Source organism: Myxocyprinus asiaticus, chromosome 10, assembly GCF_019703515.2.
Source record: "Myxocyprinus asiaticus isolate MX2 ecotype Aquarium Trade chromosome 10, UBuf_Myxa_2, whole genome shotgun sequence".
Classification (NCBI taxonomy): domain Eukaryota; kingdom Metazoa; phylum Chordata; class Actinopteri; order Cypriniformes; family Catostomidae; genus Myxocyprinus; species Myxocyprinus asiaticus.
In genome coordinates, this window is record NC_059353.1 from 18,586,410 (window position 1) to 18,604,022 (window position 17,613).

Here is a 17,613-nt window from a genome sequence, read left to right on the forward strand (position 1 = left end):
TTTGTTCTTGGTTTTCAAGTACAAGGACATGCATCAAGTGACATTATTTTTGTTGTTGACAACAAAAGCGACAGGAAGTTATTTCTCCCCCCTTTTAACAATTGAAGAGCATAATTATTTATATGAGCCCATTATTATCCCGTTTGTTTCCTAATTTCAAACATAACATACATATTACACAGGAGGAAAGGCTCCACATTACCATGGTTAGGTCAGTGTAGCTAGTCTTAAATAACAGTAATAATAATAACAAATTATATTATTTATGAAAAAATAAATACTAGCTGAAACACATCTTGAAATTTTAACGACAACTGCCATTGTTGATATAAAATAAGGTCTAATAGATTCTACCTTTAGATTATTTAATATGAAACTATAACATTTTGTCAAAATATAACAGTTACTTTTATTGATGTAAAATTGTGAAACAATTTTGTAAAGATGATGATGTATAATGAAAAAAATAAAAATAAATTAGCACATAGCACAGTGTTGCTCTTTTCCTCCTCAGTGCTGTTTGGCATGTCAGGGCTGCCTACTGTTTGAGAGGTTCGACATGACTTCCTCCGTAATGCTTTAAACTAGAAAAGTCTCACTAGAATTGAAATTGGTCACATCAGTTATGAGGACTGTGCTCCGCAATATCGAGGGAAGCCCAGTTGTTGCACGCGCGCACCAGAGAGAAGAGCAGATCATGATCGCAAGCTGGTTCCGTTACACTCATGCGAAAGTGCAGATGAGAAGCCTTTAGCTGATTGCGAGATTATCATTAAATCTGCCTCGGCAGTCCTAAATAGGCTATCACTTGGGCGGCCACCGAAATATCTTCAATGGGAAAACCATGGCATTGTTCTTTCCCTGCTGTCCACGACCCAGTCCAAATAGAGTTGCGACCCACCAGTTGAGAAACACTGCTTTAACTCACACACACACTCACTTATGTCAGACCCCCTCGCTTCTTTCTGACATGTTCTCCACTGCATGTGTGCGTGTGGCGCAAGTTGAAAAGTCTGACAGGCAGTCAAGGAGGAAAGGAGATGCGCACGCGCAGGTGAGATTCTCCGTCCGGTTGCATTTTTTTTCTCAATACCGTTGATAAGCAAATGTACATGGTATGAAAACCGTCAATTTTCATACCGTGGTATAGGTGAAACCGGTATACTGCTGCAACCCTTGTTACAATTACATACATTGCGATCTTCTTTTGACTTTTGACTGAACATTATTTTTTTTACAGCTGTCCGGTTCCTCGCACCATTGCACGCACAGACAATGACCCTTCTATCAATCTGCATCAATTTGGTATTGTACTGCCGTGTTTAATTCTGTAAACTTTCACCCCTCTTGTTCAAAATAAACTGTCCTAGCGGGTAACACTCTCGCTCACAGTGCTGTACTGTACTTTCCTGCCCTGTTCTGCTGTTTATCTTTCTGAAAAGCCTCACCCACTAGAGGTCAAAAATGTGCAAGGGATGGATATTATATAAAGAAGGTATGAGAAATCACAAAACATAATGTAACCAAATGCTACAATTTACTTAATAATAATAATATCTCAATATGTTAAATAACCATAATGTTAATTAAGACTTTATTATTACAACTGTAATACAATAATACTGTAACAGTCTAAGGACGGGCAAGGAGGAGGCAGGAACCGGCTGAACAGTAAACATAAACTTTAATGATATAAATGAACTTAAAACAACATAAAACATAAGGACACAGACACACATGCAATGCATCTCCAACTGCCCCTTATCTCGCTCTCCCGCTGATCAGCTGATTCAGCGCCGGCCATGCTCCATCATGGCCTGGCCAACCATCCTCCTCATCACAAAATGTTTATTTTTGCCTTATTTTATTCAGGTGGCATGTAGGAGTTGATAACAGTTTGCTTAATAATCTCATTCCATATCTGGATAATTGCTGCAATATCATAGAGGATAAATTTCAATAGCAAAAATACTTCGACATACGTGAATGAGAATAAACCTAAAATGGGAATGTGTTTCAGTCACAATGCACATTATGTAGTTTAGAGATGATTTCAAGACATTTAGAATGTTACAAATTGCTATTTCTATATAAATAAATGTTGTATTCTTTGTTTCTCTCTCTCTCCTTTTCTCCCCAATTTGGAATGCCCAATTCCCCAATGCGCTCTAAGTCCTCGTGGTGGCGTAGTGACTCGCCTCAATCCAGGTGGCGGAGGACGAATCTCAGTTGCCTCTGCATCTGTAATCTCAATCCACGCATTTTATCACATGGCTTGTTGAGCGCATTACCACTGAAACGTAGCACATGTGGAGGCTTCACGCTATTCTCCGCAGCATCCATGCACAACTCACCATGTGCCCCACCGAGAGCGAAGACCACACATTATAGCGACAACGAGGAGGTTACCCCATGTGACTCTACCCTCCCTAGCAACTGGGCCAATTTGGTTGCTTAGGAGACCTGGCTGGAGTCACTCAGCATGCCCTGGATTCGAACTCACGACTCCAGATATGGTAGTCAGCGTCAATACTCGCTGAGTTACCCAGGCCCCCACAAGTATTCTTAAAATGTTCTGTTTGTCCAAGAATCCTCTTGCAGCTAGTTTAGGACCTGTGAGGAGTCTGTTTCTCAAACTTGTCTTTTTGTTGTGCATCTGGCCATCCACTTCCCTCTCTATCCTATTTAGAGATTCTTTTTTCAAAACAGTAATGCATGAAATAGCCTTCATCTGTCTAAAACAATAGACTTTAGTAGAAAAAACTACTTCAGGAGAAATGTGTTTCTTTTTGCCAGAATTATTATTATTTTTAAAACCAGCAGTACTTTTACTTAAGTAAAAAAAAAACAATCAGTACTCTTTCCACCACCGAAACCAATGCATCAATAACACCTCAAAGCAATTGCATACACTTCACTGAAATGATGAGTGATGCACTTTAACTAATCCAACCAGCAACAACTAATAAAATTAGCTTTTAAGCTTACCAATGAAGTTCACTATGCAGATTGCACTCAAGAGCAGTAACTTTGGAGGACGATGTCAGATTGACATACATATGATTAAAGCGTCTGATTAGGGCTGTCAATCTATTAACATTTTTAATCAAATTAACTACATGGTGTGCGATTAGTCAAATTAATTGCAATTAATCACATGTATAAATACTTGCTGAGAAAGCCCTTCAAATAACAATAATTCAATATATTATGATGAAATAATTATAAATAGATATATTTAAATAATTACAAATAATCCTGCAAGTACACCAAGCCAAGGCACTAAAAGAACTGCACGAGGGCAGTTTCCTTGTTTCTTGGGTCACATGTCCGGTGTGCACGGCCGTCGTCATGACCGCCATCTACCGTTCCTTTTTGTCAGGGTTGGCGCTCCAGCAGCGACCCCCTGCCCCTGGGCGCCCAGCTGTGGCACGAATACCTCCACATGGGACTTGTGCCGATGGAACTCAGGGACGAGACTCCTCCTCCCCCCTCCTCGGCCAATCTAATGGTGGCCGGCAGGAGCCAGGTAAGTGCTTCGATGTCCCTCAACTCAGCACGGCCACGGGGCTGGAGTCCCCTCGACGTGGCATCTCAAGCTCCGCCCCGCCGCAAGGCACCACCCGCCGGTACGTCCGACACGATTATCCCCTTGGTCCCCCTCGTCCGGTGTTTGGACGCGTGTTTCGCGCTTTCCAACCCATCAAGGTGGCTGAGCCGGACCATCCGACTCGGCTATGTGATTCAGTTCGCCAGGCGCCCGCCCAGGTTCAGCGGCGTACGCTTCACCTCGGTGAAGGGTAAGAATGCCTCTACCTTGCGTGCAGAGACCACGACCCTCCTGAGCAAGGGCGCGATAGAGCCTGTCCCTCCAGCCGAGATGAGGAAAGGGTTCTACAGCCCTTACTTCATCGTACCAAAGAAAGGCGGTGGGTTGCGACCAATCTTGGACCTGCGAGTACTGAACAGGGCCTTGCACAGACTCCCGTTCAAGATGCTGACGCAAAAACGCATTTTAGCGAGCATCCAACATCTAGATTGGTTCGCAGCGTTAGACCTGAAGGACGTGTACTTCCACGTCTCGGTCCTACCTCGACACGGACCCTTAGTGCGGTTTGCCTACGAGGGCCAGGCATACCAGTACAAGGTCTTCCCCTTCTGCCTGTCCTTGTCCCCTCATGCCTTCACGAAGGTCACAGAGGCAGCCCTTGCCCCACTAAAGGAAGTGGGAATCTGCATTCTCAACTATCTCGATGACTGGATGATCTTAGCTCACTCTTGAGAGTTGCTATGCGCACACAGGGACCACATGCTTCGACACCTTAGCCGACTGGGGCTTCGGGTCAACTGGGAAAAGAGCAAACTCTCCCCGGTTTAGAGCATCTTTTTTCTCGGTCTGGAGTTGGACTCGGTCTGGATGACAGTGCGTCTCACGAACAAACGCGCTCAGTCGATGCTGAACAGTCTGAAGGTGTTCAGACAGAGGACAGCAGTTCCACTGGAACTTTTTCAAAAGCTCCTGGGGCATATGGCATCCTCAGCGATGGCCACACCACTCAGGTTGATGCATATGAGATCACTTCAGCACTGGCTTCAGACTCGAGTCCCGAGATGGGCATGGCACTGCAGGACACATCGCATGGCCATCACGCCAATTTGTCGCCACTTCTTCAGCCCTTGGACCGACCTGGCATTTCTATGGGCAGGGGTTCCCCTAGAGCAGGTCTCCAGACACATCGTAGTTAAAAAAGACGCTTCCAAGATGGGCTGGGGTGCCGTATGCAAAGGGCACACAGCCGCCGGTTCTTGGACTGGCCTGCGGCTGCGTTGGCACACCAACTGCCTAGAGTTGTTGGCAGTACTGCTCGCCTTGCGGAGGTTTCAGCTGTTGATCCAGGGCAAGCACGTGTTGGTCTGGACGGACAACACAGCGACGGTAGCTTACATCAACCGCCAAGGTGGTCTACACTCCCATCACATGTCACAACTCGCCCGCCGTCTCCTCCTCTGGAGTCAGTAGCGCCTCAAGTTGCTACAAGCCACTCACATCCCGGGCGCCCTCAACACTGCAGCGGACGGCTGTCACGTCAGTTTACCCTCAGGTGAGAGTGGAGACTCCACCCTCAGGTGGTCCAGCTGATTTGGAGTCGATTCGGTCAAGAACAGGTAGACCTGTTTGCTTCCCGGGAATCCCCCACTGCCCGCTTTGGTACGCCCTGACCGAGGCACCTCTCAGTATAGACGCATTGGCACACAGCTGACCCCCTGGACTATGCAAGTATGCATTTCTACCAGTGAGCCTACTTGCACAGACCCTGTGCAAGGTCAGGGAGGATGGGGAGCAGGTCATCCTGGTAGCACCCTACTGGCCCACCCAGACATGGTTCTCGGCTGTCACGCTCCTTGCAACAGCCCCTGCCCTGGCGAGTTCCCCTGAGGAATGACCTTCTTTCTCAGGGACGGGGCACCATCTGGCGCCCGCAAACAGACCTCTGGAATCTCCACATCTGGCCCTTGGATGGGATGCAGAGGACTTAAGTGGCCTACTGCCTGCAAGCACTGCCCCAGGAGGAGGCAGACCCAGCCTTCATGTTGCTGTGTCCGGTGCGAGCTTTACGCATCTATTTGGATCGCACGCAGAGCTTTAGAAGCTCCGAGCAGCTCTTTGTCTGCTTTGGTAGACAGCGGAAAGGAAGCGCTGTCTCCAAACAGAGGATCACCCACTGGGTCATTGACGCCATCACTATGGCATATCAAGTTCAGGACGTGCCACCCCCTGCGGGGTTATGAGCCCACTCTACCAGGAGTGTGGTGGCCTCCTGGGCACTGGCCAGTGGCGCCTCTTTGGCAGACATCTGCAGAGCAGCGGGCTGGGCAACACCCAACACCTTTGCGAGGTTCTACAATCTCCGGGTTGAGTCGGTTTCGTCCCGTGTAGTGGCAGGCACAAGCAGGTAAGTTCCGGGACAGCTGGCCGAGTGTACTGCTTGCGCATAGCGCCTTTCCCCTCCCTTGATTCCAGGGATCACAGTCTCTGACCCCTCCTCTTGACTCCCAGTAGTGTTCAGAGACTGTGATCGTGGATGACTTCCTCCTTAGCCCTGTGGCAGTCGAGTTTGCGGAGAAACTCGCCGCTGGCTCAGTAAGTGCGCTATGTGTTATATCTAAATCGTTTCCCTCTTGGTAAAAAACAGAGGGCCCTCTGCTCCGGTCGCCATGCTTGTATAAACTCCTCCCCCCTTGGGTAGGACCTACCATGGGACTCTCCACATGACACATCCAACAAGACTCGGTAAGACCATGTGATGTATTTCCACTTGAAGTATCCCCCCCCCACCCACCTTTTCTCTGGGTGGGGTTTGGTCTCTGCTGTGTTTTCCCCTTGGGAGTGACACACCCTCCTGATGTGGACACTCACGGATCCCAGTCCATTAACAAAATTCCACTCTTTTTGGGGAGAAAAAAGAGCAAAAAGAGGCCTCGGCTGGGCTAGCCTGTCCCTATTTGTTGAGCAGTCGACATGTTCCTGAAGGACCGTTTGACACTCATAGCAGCATTGGGGGAGGTTATGTGACAGCCTGATGCGCTGGCTATGAGGCACACAAAAATCTGCCTGTCTCGCACCGCTAGTCCACGTAACACAGTTCAGCTAGTTGTGGCGTTTTGTATAGGGACCCCTAGTGTCACTACATCGACACAACGTCGAGTGAGTGACAGATAGGGAACGTCCTGGTTACTTTCGTAACCTCTGTTCCCTGATGGAGGGAATGAGATTTTGTGTCCCCCTTGCCACAACGCTGAACTACTCGCTGAAATGGCCGGGACCTGGTCTCGGCTCCTCAGCACAAAACCTGAATGAGTGGTTGCATACAAGCTCCTTTTATACCCATATGTCCAGGGGAGTGGCATGCAAATTCCACTCGCCAATTCTCATTGGCCTTTTTTCAAAAAAGCAGAGGTGTTTGGGGCTCCCAAGAGTGACCCCTAGTGTCACTACATCGACACAACATCTTGTTCCCTCCATCAGGGAATGGAGGTTACGAAAGTAACCAGGACGTTTTGCTTACAGCGCCCTGGAGAAAACAGGTGGTACTCTAGCTTGAATTGCTCAGGAATCTTCCTTATTATGTGACATGATTAACTGCGTAACATTTTTAACATATAATTAATTATATATTTAATCGCACTGAATTAATGCATTAAATCAACTGCCCTACTTCTGATATGATCAAAGCTTTTGATTGGTTAAGGGGCAAGTGAAAACATGCCCCCAAGGCTCTCATTGAACACTCGTTGCACATGTGCATGATGTTCTCAAGATCTCAGTTGATTTATATAGAAGACAATGGGCTAGCCCTACGGATAGCAAATGAGAACAATTAAATGGTTTTAACGCAACAGACATTAATAATTATAGAATTTCTCAAAATAATATCTACTGTTGTTGTATACTGGATAAAAAACAACTTGTGAAAAGATGTGAAAAATATATTATTTCTTAAACTAAATGTATGATTATGCAATGCATTTGCACCACGTCTGACCCTAATGTAGAGATGCCACTGCCTTTAGCAGATTTAAAGAGGTCATATCATAAAATACAATTTTCCTATTAAAAAAAAAAGTGTGCATAGTTCAATGCACTACAGTGTGTAGACAAGCTCTACATTCACAAAGCTCCCTCCCCATTCCATCTACACTATTTATCAAATCTACAATATAAAAATTATAATACTTGATGCACCATTTCTGTTCCTCAGCTGCCACACTGGTAGAGATCCTCCAGACACCCTCTTAGTTCGTGCAAGAACTTTAAAGAACTTGAAGCACCATCAATGATCCCTTAAGTAACCCCATCATAAGGGAAATACATTGATGCTCTTCAAATACCTATTGAAGTTTCTTGAGGACATAACTAGGGTCCTTTAAAGGGTGTCTGGAGATTGTCCAGAGGGTTTTGCCAGTGTGGCAGCAGAGGAACCACAATTGGTGCCTTGTGTATCTTTTAATTTTTACAGCTACAAATATGGGTCATTAAAAAATGTACATGGTTCTGATATCACAACAATGAATACATTAACATATCACTACCCACTTGTGTTGGGTTCAATTCCACCTTAGTCAAGCCTGAGTCTTTGACCAATCGAGTCCAAGTCTATAGGTGGCAGAGTCTAACTCAAGTACGAGTCCATTACATTACAGAGTCTAACTCAAGTACGAGTCAGAGTCGAGTGAATATGTTCATGAATATGAATTAAAATTGAAACTGTAAACTTAACACTGAGCCATTAATCAATATTTTAAGCTTATTTTAAACTTCACAGCTAAGAAAAAACAATGTGTCAATATAAATGGAACATAAACATATCTCTATTGCATTCCATATCAAAAACTCATAATTAGTATCCTGCTGAACAAACTTGAAAGTGGTTTCAGAACAAAAGCATATGCTATAAGTGTATAAAGACAACACTCAATGAACAACAATTTTTTTTTATAGTTATGTCCTATAACAAATTTTTATTGCATTCTGTTCACATTTCAATAATTGTTTGTTTTTTTCCTCTCCACTCAAACATAGACTAAAGAAAGTGAAATTATATACACAGAAATACTCACACCAGCCCATCTGGCACCAACAATCATCCCACGATTGGACTCAAGATGGCTCCGTGTATGGTTGCTGCGTTGCGAGCTCCGAAACAACATTGTAGTTTTTCCTTTGTTTTGTTTACAATTCTTATATTTTTTGTCTTTGTTGTTGTCTGCCTTAATGTCTACGACAGACAAACACTTTTGGACATTGGTTCTGCAATTACACACCATAAACCGGACTTCAAATTCCTCAATGCCGACTTGCTGTTTTCAAACACACCAGCGGAGCCCTGGGCTGTCTGGGCTGCCCGGCCGCGAAAACGCAGAAGGAAAGGGGAAACAGAGCCGGCGTACTCATCAGAGTAAGATGTCGTGCAAATCGACCCCCGCTACCCAGTATTCTACTGGCGAATGTTCAGTCTCTGGACAACAAGCTCTGCGAGCTGAAAGCACAGATCTCTTTCCAACAAGAGACGAGGGACTGCTGCATTATCTGCCTTACAGAAACTTGGATGTCTGCAGAGATTCCAGATTCAGCCATCAAACCCACGGGATTCTCCATGCACTGAGCGGACAGAGCAAAAGACCTCTCAGGTATAAGCAGAGGTGGTGGTGTATGTTTTATGATCAACAAATCCTGGTGTGATCAGAGGAACATCCATTCTATCAAGTCTTTCTGCTCTCCTGATCTGGAATTTCTCATGCTTCTGTGTCGACCATTCTGGCTACCGAGGGAATTCACAGCGGTCATTATCACAGCTGTGTACATCCCCCCACAAGCCGACACAGACCGGGCACTCAAGGAACTGTACGGGATTATAAGCAAGCAGGAAACCGCACACCCTGAGGCCGCGTTCATTGTGACCGGGGACTTTAACAATGCCAATTTTAAATCAGTTGCACCAAAACACCACCAACACATCAGTTTTAGCACACGAGGGGACCGGGTTTTGGACCACAGCTACTCTCCCTTCCGGGATGGCTACAAATCCCTCCCCTGCCCACCATTTGACAAATCGGACCACTGTTCCATTCTGCTTCTGCCCGCTTACAGGCAGAAACTGAAACAGGAAGCACCCACCCTCAGAATGATCCAGTGTTGGTCGGACCAATCAGAATCTATGCTACAAGACTGTTTTGATCACGCGGACTGGGAGATGTTCCGGTCCACCTCTGATGACGACATCAAGGTGTACGCTGATAGTGTAACATGTTTCATCAGAAAATGCATAGAGGATGTTGTTCCGTCCAAACCAATACAGATCTACCCGAACCAGAAACCTTGAATTAATAGCGATGTTCACGCGGTACTTAATGCGTGGTCCTCCGCTTTTAATTCCGGGAACGTGAAGGAGCATAAACAAGCCAGTACAGGAACAAGACTGAAGGACAGTTTAACACCACTAACTCTAGAAGCATGTGGCAGGGACTTAATATCATCACAGACTTTAAAGGGAATAAAAACTCCACCGTGAACACTGCTGCCTCTCACCCGGACGAGCTAAATACTTTTTATGCACGGTTTGAGGGAATTAACAAAGCCCTCGCAGAGAGAGCTCTCACGGCCGAACCTACAGAGGTTAGTTCACTCTCTGTCTCTGTAGCGGATGTAACCCGATCCTTCTGACGGGTGAATATCCGTAAAGCCGCGGGTCCAGACAGCATTCCGGGCCGCATCATCAGAGCAACTGGCTGGTGTTTTTACAGACATTTTCAACCTTTCCCTCTCTTTGTCTGTAGTCCCCACATGCTTTAAAACATCCACCATTGTACCTGTACCAAAGCAATCCAAAATCACTTGCTTAAATGACTGCCGCCCTGTTGCTCTGACCCCCATCATAAGCAAATGCTTTGAGAGACTAATCAGAGATTACATCTGCTCTGTGCTGCCTCCATCACTGGACCCATTGCAGTTTGCTTACCACAACAACTGCTCCACTGATGATGCCATTGCATCTACAATACACACTGCTCTCTCCCACCTGGAAAAAAGGAACACTTATGTGAGAATGCTGTTTGTAGACTACAGCTCAGCATTCAACACCATAGCACCCTCCAAGCTTGATGAGAAACTCCAGGCTCTGGGCTTAAACAGCTCACTGTGCAGCTGGATCCTGGACTTCCTGTCAAGCAGATGCCAGGTGGTTCGAATGGGCAGTAACATCACCTCATAACTGACCCTCAACACTGGAGCCCCGCAGGGCTGTGTTCTTAGCCCACTCCTGAATTCCCTGTACACACATGACTATGTGGCAACACATAGCTCCAATGCCATCATTAAGTTTGCTGATAATACGACGGTGGTAGGTCTGATCACTGACAATGATAAAACAGCCAACAGAGAGAAGGTGCACACTCTGACATGCTGGTGTCAGGAGCACAACCTCTCCCTCAACATCAGTAAGACAAAGTAGCATGTGGTGGACTTCAGGAGAAGAGAAAGACAACACAGACCCATCACCATAAATGGAGCACCAGTGGAGAGAGTCAGCAGCTTCAAGTTCCTGGGTGTCCACATGACTGAGAAACTCACATGGTCTGTCCACACTGAGGCCATTGTGAAGAAGGCTCATCAGCGCCTCTTCTTCCTGAGACGGCTGAGGAAGTTTGGAATGAACCGCCACATCCTCACACGGTTCTAAACCAGCACTGTAGAGAGCATCCTGACTGGCTGCATCTCCACCTGGTACGGTAATAGCACTGCCCACAACCGCAAAGCCCTGCAAAGGGTGGTGCGAACTGCCAGATACATCATCGGAGGTGAGCTTCCCTCCTTCCAGGACATATACACCAGGCAGTGTGTGAAAAAGCTCGGAGGATCATCAGAGACTCCAGCCACCCGAGCCATAGGCTGCTCTCACTACTACCATCAGGCAGGCGGTATCGCAGCATCAGCACACGCACCAGCCGACTTCATGACAGCTTCTTCCCCCAAGCAATCAGACTTTTGAACTCTTGATCTCTCATGATCAATATAAATCAGCAATGCACTTTATTAATTTTATTATCTCACACTGGACTGTCATAAATTATATTCTCTTAACAACACACTGGCAACTGACTATCAACCGACAGCCTGAATGTCAAGACAGTACAATACAACCTACCGTACATTTTATATATACAATTTTTTTTTGTATAATGTGTATTGTATAATGTGTGTATTGTATAATGTACATTGTATGTTATTATTTGTATATTGTGATGTGTATATATAGGTGTATATTAGATTTTAAATTGTGTTGTGTAAATTTGATGTATATGTCTCATCACTGTCACAACTGCTATGTTGCTCGGAACTGCACCCAAGAATTTCACACACTATTGCACTTGTGTATATGGTTGTGTGACAATAAAAGTGATATGATTTGATTTGATTTGATTTGACGATGATTGATCAAATTTTCCCCCCATTTTTATGATTGATGTGAAAATTAACTGAAGCTCCTGACCCATATCTGCTTTATTTTATGCACTGCACTGCTGACACACGATTGGCTGATTAGATAATCACATGGATGATTGTTGGTACCAGATAGGCTGGTTTGAGTATTTCTGTAACTGCTGATCTCCTGGGATTTTCACACACAACAGTCTCTAGAATTTACTCTGAATGGTGCCAAAAACAAAAAAACATCCAGTGATCGGCAGTTCTGTGGATGGAAATGCCTTGTTGATGAGAGAGGTCAACAGAGATTGGTCAGGTAACTAAGATAACCGCTCTGTACAACTGTGGTGAGAAGAATAGCATCTCAGAATGCTATTCTGAGATGCAGGTTGGCACTGTTTTGGTGGCACGAGGGGAACCAACACAATATTAGTCAGGTGGTTTTAATGTTGTGGCTAATCGGTGTAGAAAAGAGAACAGCTGCGTTAGAGTCATTCAAACAGGGTTATTATATTTTTGATTTTTGATTTAGTTTTTATTTCTATTCAATTTTCAATTTATTAAAATGATTACTATCTAAAAAAATTGTAAATACTAAGATTTGTATTTGTTTTATTTCTTTAGAGGTTTGGGAAAATACATTCAAAATATTCAACATAGTTCCCTTTCAAGTCGATGCTTTATCAGTAGCTGGTGCTGTGGGAGCTCCTTCACAGGGTGCTGACCTTGAAACACTATACCATCACGCCAGCTTGTTTGGCTGGTGAAGCTTGGCGCTCTGCCCCATGCCCTCGTCATTGCGGGTATATAAGGTGAAGCCCAGCACCATTCCATCAGAATTTACCTCTTTCAGTATCGCGTAGACATCTCTCTGGAATCCAAATCCAATGCTTTGCTGTTCTAATTTGCTTCTGGTCAGAGAGTGGAACTCTCCCTGTGTGCTCCAGCAAGAAAAGTGTATCCTTAAAACACTTCCATGGTATTTTATTGTTTGCATTGTGTGAAATTGTGTGTTTCCTTTCAGTAAAAGAATCTAAAAGAGCATTTTGCTTAGTGGTGTCTTTTTAAAGAGGGCTTGTTTTCAAATATATCCACAAGCAAATGAGCGATATATCCCTCTGCCTGATGAGCACGAGCGCTGTTTTCTGACAGTGCTCACTGAGTCTTATTGCTTTCATTGTGAACGCATTAAACTCATGACGTTTGGCTCTAGCAACTCGCTTTCATTCTGAAAGCAGAAGCCGCTCCCCTCCCCTTCAGCTTGCACCTCTGTGGCTCCCAAGAGACCGTATGAGTGAGATGCAAGATGATGAGATATAGCTTGTTCTTCTTCGGCTCCTCAGGGATAGTATGAGAATGGGAGATATAGCATGAATATTTTAGGTGGGTAATTTCGACGGCTCAAGCCTTGCTTGCCTCCTTTACTCCATATCAAGCGGCTTCAACTGGAAGTGACGATATACACTCACAATAGCAGCGCATGATATGATTACATTATGCAGAGATGAGGGGGATGCTATAAAAAATTTTTTTTTTTCAACGCGTCACAAATGCCATGGATTCGGCTGGACTGGAGATTGCTGAGATTTTTCAGAAATATTTTCTGAGTCGTTATGACTAGAGTCTAAGTCAATTCCAAGTAAAAATGCATACCAGACTGTGACAAGTTCAAGTCCATTAAAAGTTGGAGTCTGAACTCTAGTTCCTTAACTCTACCACCCACATTTACATATCAATGCCTAGTCAGTATTTAGAAACATTGGCCCACTCTGATGAGTTAAAGTGTGAGCTATGCTGGCAGTTTTCAAAAACAAAAAGATTAGCGAATCATAACAGAGGTCATTTACAAATAGACATCTTAAAGATACTATAAAACAGCCTGTTTACTTCTAAGGGTCAGAGAGAGGGTAAAATATGGTCATGTTAAGCTAAATACAATGTTTTTGGTGCAAGAAACAGTGGACTTCAGAGGCTAAATTAATACGCATATTCATATATGAATATATGAATGATTGCCCCTTAAAGCAACCATAGTTTTAAACACTGGCACCTCAATGTGTTGCAACAAAACAAACAGCTATACATAACCCTTACTTCATTTCCAAATGAAGAGGCAACAAAAACCAAGAAATGCTTTAATTGTCTGAACATTAAGTGAAGCTCCCAGGCCTATGGCATATAGATTCTCTGCAAGCTGCCCCATTAACTCTGATTTATGGTATCATCACCATAATAGCTTCAGAATCTCCATTCCACTCATTCTTATGCAGGTTGCATCATATGTCCTGTTTTCTCAGACAGTCAACCTGCTGCTTTCAAGCCGGTTTACAAGCACAAGCCCAGCAGTGTCAGGTAAGCATACACGCTGTTCTTTTCCAGTTCTCTCTCTCTCTCTGAACCTCTCAAGTCCTCCACACTCTCATCTCCATAAGAGATTATTTGATCTAAGGCAGGAATTGCACACACGCTGTACTTTATCTCCTCTAGTCTCACTTAATAGAGCACCAAGACCCCCTGCATGGTGGAGCTCATTTGGACAGGGTAATAATTACATTAGTGGCTGCATTCTAATTGGAAGAGCAGAGAAGATGGGGGTTTCCTCCCTAACAGCATGCTGCAATGAACGTTCAGGTGACCGTTGAGGAGAATCTAATAAGTTACTGTTGATGCAGAAAGGTGTGTGCGAAAAGGTGAAGGCACTGGCTCATCAGACTTGCACTGTTTTGCATTTCAAATCTAATCAAAGGCCTGTCTCCCACTTTGATTGGCAGTTCAGACAGGTAGACAGGCAGGCATATGAAAACAAAGTGGGTAGCACTGAAGAGTGATTTATATGACTGCAGCTCATTCATTCTGATAAGGGGGATTTCAGAGTAATCATTTGCTTTACAACTGGTAAAAGTGTGTTTTGTTTTTAAACAATTTAGCTCATTTAAGTTTTATGCTTTTATCTGTGATGTTTGGAAGATTTTGAAGTCATTTTCAGGAGAAAGTGTGATATTCCTTGTAATAAACACGACCACATGTGCACCTATGAACACTATGCTTTCTTGTGCTGAAAAGAAGAGTGTAATTTCTCTGCCACTGCACTTCCCTGCAACCCAGAGGGGCACTTATCCTTGAAAAAACCCTCATGCAATTTTATCATCAAACATGCACCTGGGAAAGCCGAGCACAAAGCGTTTTTCATGTTCATGTAAAAATACAAATCTAAAGCAAATTGAAATGAAGGAAATGGCAGACATTCACAACATGTTTTTAAAATTGACAGATACATAATGGAAATGTATTTTGTGTACTGTGTTGTGCTCAAGAAAATGTAGAGAAGAAGAAAAGGTGGAAACGTTTTGTTTTCCATGAGTGACTACTGTATCAGCTGGAAGCTTATCTCCCATCTCTTCCCTTGCCTCTGTCACCTCAGCCTCAAATGACATGCCCACAGTCTGCTCAATGACCATCAAAAATGTTTATTTACAGAAAAGTAGAAAGCAATGTCTCAATCGTGTAAGCTCTAATCTGATTGGCTGGCTTTAATCAACTTTTGAGAGTGAGGATCAGTCCAGCTGGGGGGGGGGGGGGGGGTGTTTACAAGGTACCAAGTCGAGTGCTTTTGAAGATGAAACATTTACTGGATTTGTCATAGTTCACCAGGTTATTGACATAATTATAACTATAATTATAACATAATTATAACATATTCAGAATTTTGTTTGAGGCACTTGGTAGAATGTAAACTAGATATCCACACGATTTTTCTAGCTATGTCAGTGAAATAATTTGTGATCATTTTATGTACTGTGCTATACAGACTCTCTACACATCTCTTTCTACACATCTTTTCTGTACAACATTCGCAGAGACTGCCACCGCCGATATTATTTATAGGGATGGGTATTCTTTTTCTTTATAGAAATGACTGCAATTAGAAATGACGGTCTTGGAGTTTGCACTTATTTATATGACCTGCTTCTTCATTATTGAACTGTTGGACATGATATGGATACACAAATAGGTATAGAATAAAAATATAGATACAGGGATTTTCAGTATCATTACAATACATGAGTAAAATATTAAAATATATAAATATACAGTATGATTGCATCGGCATAGCCCTTATTATTATCATTATTTTTAAATCCTTGCCAATATATTATTATGATAAAATGTATCTCAGATAACCCTGTCTCTAAGCGACATGTAAAAACAATATTAACTGAGACTGATCATTTCACATGTCAGTCACACGGCTGGTCATCTATTGTACGTTGGCAGTTCTTGGCTAGAATAAACCACAATTTAGCCAAAGGTCTATCTCACTATTATCTCAGCACTGACCTGAAGAGCCAACATCACATTACATTTGCCAGCAGTTTTCTCATCTTCATCCTCTCTTTCTCTGCTATGTGCATAGACTTCAAAACTGCACAGCTAAGTTATCTGCTGATGCGTATGACCAAAACCTGCATCTGCACAATATCAAAGATGACCTTGTCGTCTTCTGGCAAGATGATGTGAGAGAGGATGTACCTGTATTAATCAACCGGAGAAAAAAATAACATGACGAGCAAGCAAAAATATTGGACCATATTAAAAAATGCCTCTCTCATAGGAAAAATTGCTATACATAAAAAATATGATGCTCACGAATATTAAAGTCTTAGTAAAGCAGAAACTAAAAGTATCATTAGTGCATCTTAGGCCACACAAGTCAGACAACATCATAAATCACTGAAGCAAGGATGCATTAATTTGTTAACAAACTGCTGAATACACATGACAGAGTTGACATGGATGCATGACATGGATCTTCAGGACATTGATCAATTTTGAGAACCACAAAAGTGTGTTTTTGGGCTCGTACACATTTTTAGATGCTCCGCTCTTATGCTACTTTAAGTGACAATGACAATTGCACACAAAAAAATAAAAATCCTATTTTGGTATAGGCTAACATTAAACAAAAATTGTAAACTACAAATATTTGATCATTCAAAGTGGATTTTTACTTGTAGCATAATATATTTTGAATAATTTTCATATAATGAAGTTGGAACTCCTACTCCTTTGGAGCTTTGATTTTTAAAATTATGTAAAATGTAAGCTGGAGAGCTGTACAAATATGCACACAAAGAGATGGAACAGGACCTTAAGGCAGTACCAGAACAGAACATGTTATTTAAAAACCAGTAAAAGCTGAAAAAACAGCTGATCAATCATAGAAGCTTTTTTCTTTTTTCTTTTGAAAAGTATTAGAAAGTGAGAGCACCCCTTCTTGCTACGTAACGACCTTTTCTGGAAAAGTTATTCTACTGTGTATGCACTGAAGGGCACAGTGACCAGTTGCTTCAAGTCCAGGAAAAAGGTGGATAAGAGGTGCTGATCAGGGGCAGATTGGGAATAAAAAGTGGCCCTGAACTTTCTGACCCAGAGTAGCCCACCAAACCCGGCTCGCAACACACCACACATAACACACTGGCTCATTGATTTAATTGTTCAACTCAATTTCAGATATTTGTGTTGAAAAACGAAATAAATAAAGACATTTCTATTGACTGCTTGTCATGACAATGGGTCCCACCAGTGCAAATATAATCATAACTTTAAAACATATAAAACCACCGCAAATG